The following is a 3,231-nucleotide window of genomic DNA, read 5'->3' on the forward strand; positions in this document are numbered from 1 at the left end:
CCACCTGAATATATTGATCACAGAAACGGGCAAAGCCCCCAGTTTGTTACAGCGAGAGAATTTGGGCGACTCCGTAGAGTGCCGGAGAACACAACAGCCATACACAACAGCCATACAACAGCCATACAGCGAGAGAATAATAAAATTAACACCGCAAGTAAATAAAGAACTGAATCCCCACAAAGAAAAAATCAAAATTTAATGTCCTGCAGGTACGATTAGGCCAATCACAAGCAGTAAATAAAATCAAAGAAGATGGGACATACATGGCATAACTTGTTCAGTGTGCCACCAGCCTGGACGAAGATTCGAGAAGCATTTCCAAGTCTTTGATATCAGGCTTCATATTTAGTTGAAATTTGACAAGCTCCCTCCATTATATGGTCACAGTCATCTTCATAGTTAAATAGACATGAAAATGGAAGATTAAAATGAGAGCAATAAATTCTGGGTATGAGCATTAGAACTACCTATCAATCAGGATGTACTTCAGTCATCAAATAATGCAAATATATCTATAATGAAGATAGTTCAGGTAGTTGTAGCGCTTAGTTTCGTCCACTATTCTAGCATCCAGGAAAAAAACTGAGAATATCTAACCTTAACTACGATTGGTGTTGTAGCTCAAGTGGGATATATTTGAATAGCTAACCTTAACGACAATGTTAGACTTGGCTTCAACCAAAGAGTCTGTCAGGTTCTGGGCCTGCGCCGGAACCTGCAAAAACAAAACTCTGTTAGAGCACGACATGGCCACCAGAATGAATAGGATAAGCAGCAACAACATATGCTTTTTTTCCTTTGATGGAATATCAGGGTACTCTGTCTCGATAGAATGAAGAAATGAATAGTTCGCCTTCAGTTTTACCATGGATCGACGATTTGGGAGGTGAGGAGCATTGACGGCTATTAAAATACACGAGATTGATTCCTTGAGCCGTATCCTTGATTGATTGACTCCACGGTAAAAGGAAAGAAAGCCAGAAACAAATCAGACAAAATTAAGTCACGTACTCCCCTAGCTTGTCCTCACGCACGCCGCCGCCGTATTCACTCGATATCAATGGCGATTCACGTCAAGCTGAGCGGCAGCGGAGGGCGGGGCGAAGCTGAGCGGCGGCGAGCGGCACGGCGGGGCGGGAGGATGGGGGGCGGCGTGGCGGCGGCGGCCCGGCCGTGCTGTGGCAGTCGATGGGAGGAGGAGGAGCAGGAGGCGGCGTGCGGCGCGGCGCGGGACGATGTGGGCCGGCCCGATGGGAGGAAGAGGAGTGCGGGCATGCGTGCGGACGTGGGATGCGGCAATTTTTTTCTTTTTGGAACGGCGGGGTTAGCGATTGATGGATGAGTAGTTCCGTGGCTTGTAGCGTTAAACATAGAAGGACTAAGGGTCATTAGATTTTACAATGGATGGGTGTGATTGTTTGGATCTGCTTTTTTTTTCCTTTTATAGTGGTAGTAGATGATACGTTTGCGTAGCTGGCTACCTTGAACTGAACGAACGGAGGGCTTTCGCTAGATGGTTTCAGCAACCGCGGCGCATCCATGAATTTTCGTGCCTATGTGGAAACCTCAGTTTATATACGGTTCTGGTAGTGATCGCAGAAAATGTTACCACAAGTGAAGAAACGGTCAGAAAAGAAAATTCTAAAGTGTAAATAAGAAGTTTGGTTTTTATATTGTCAAATTATTCTTCATCGCAAAAGTACAATTTTGGACTACAATTAGAGGGGAGCTGGCTTTGCGGTCAACTTTTTTTTCTTTTATGAAAGTACTTCCAATCTATTTATAATCAAAATCATGTCAGTATATAGAGAATATCATAACTAACAAAAATTACAATCGAATCCGCGGACCACCTAGCAATGACTACTTGTTAGATAACAGACTTGACTATTTGTGCCACATCAGCGTGACATGCTTTTTGTTTTTTCTTCTTCTTCTTTTTGTTTTTCGGTTGTGTGCATCCATAATGTCTTTGGGACATTTCATTGTTGCAGAGGTTGGATGTAATTGATATCTCCACGATAGTATATATTCTCTTTGTCAAGAAAAAAGTGAGGCCACCTCAATGGCTTCAAATAGTTTCGTGCAGGTGACCTTGTTAAAGGAAAAATGGTGATATCTCATGTGCATGTCCCAGCTACCACGACCACTACTGCACCATGGCTACCACCCTTTGAAGGCAGAGTAAAGCTGAACATCGGTGTGTCATACATGGACACCAATGGGGATGCGGGAGCCGGCATGGTGCCCCGGAATAGCGTCGGCGACATCATCTTCGCTGCCTCCTGGTCTCTCCTTGCACTGCCCAGGTGCTCTGCAGGCAGAGTTGGCAGCATGCTTGGAGGGCCTAAATCTCGCTTTACAATGGTCAGCGCTGCTGGTGGATATTGAAATGGATTGCATGGATGCTGTGAAGTTAATCTAGTCGCTTGAACTGGACAGATCGCTGCATGTGATGATGGTTAACGAAATTGAGAGTCTTTTTGGAGATAGGGATGTTACTATTGCCCACATTAGTAGGAACCAGAACGTTGTCAGTCACTATTTAGGTGTCTTTGGCCGTGTGGAGGATCGCACAACTGTGTGGCCGCGATCTGGGCCTGCGGATGTTCCCATGTTCATAGGACGACCTTGTAATTCCTTGAGCAATGAAATCCCTTTCCCCCTACGCTCCTGCGATTAGGGTTTTCCTCCTCTGAGGGGATCCGATCGCCCCAGAGTCCTACCCCTCGGAGTCCGGCCGGAGCGACGCCCCCATCGGCCCTGGCTGTGCCTTGATTGAGTCCGGATGGCTTCCCCCTCGGACGCCAACTCTGCTACTAGCGGCGGCGCTACGACGGCCGCGAATCCAGATCTGGAGAATTTCTTCGATCTATTGGATCTCAACGATGAGGAGTTCAATGATGTGGAGATTGACGAAGAGGACACAAAATCAAGGAAAGTGTGAGATGGTTAGCCGTAGCTAGGGTTCGTACCGACAAGAACTTCTCTCCAGCTGCTTTCTACAAGGAGATGAGGGCGGCATGGAACCCAACACAAGTGGTGAGATTCCAACCCGTTGGCCCCAACCGATTTGTCATCCAGGCTTCATGCCTGGGTGATTGGGAATGCATAATATTTCAAGGGCCATGGCTGTTCCGTAACATGGCGGTGCTGCTGATTCCGTATGATGTCTTCACTAGTGCAGAGGAGGTCGTCTTCAACCACGTACCGATTTGGCTCCAGATT

General features: G+C 46.7%; 1 long non-coding RNA gene across 3 annotated transcripts in view; it reads right to left on the minus strand.

Moving 5' to 3' along the window:
- Positions 1-1,211, minus strand: part of LOC119324190 — a 4,370-nt gene extending 3,159 nt beyond the window's left edge. The window contains exons 1-3 of one of the 3 annotated variants that reach the window (XR_005156807.1): positions 869-1,211; positions 653-718; positions 267-394 (exon numbers count right to left, since the gene is read on the minus strand). This is a non-coding gene — a long non-coding RNA (uncharacterized LOC119324190). Of the gene's footprint in view, positions 1-266; positions 395-652 lie in introns of all 3 variants that reach the window. The other 2 variants (XR_005156806.1, XR_005156805.1) reach the window with 2 other exon arrangements.
- Between the last annotated feature and the right edge of the window lie 2,020 nt (positions 1,212-3,231).

Source organism: Triticum dicoccoides, chromosome 6B, assembly GCF_002162155.2.
Source record: "Triticum dicoccoides isolate Atlit2015 ecotype Zavitan chromosome 6B, WEW_v2.0, whole genome shotgun sequence".
Taxonomy (NCBI): domain Eukaryota; kingdom Viridiplantae; phylum Streptophyta; class Magnoliopsida; order Poales; family Poaceae; genus Triticum; species Triticum dicoccoides.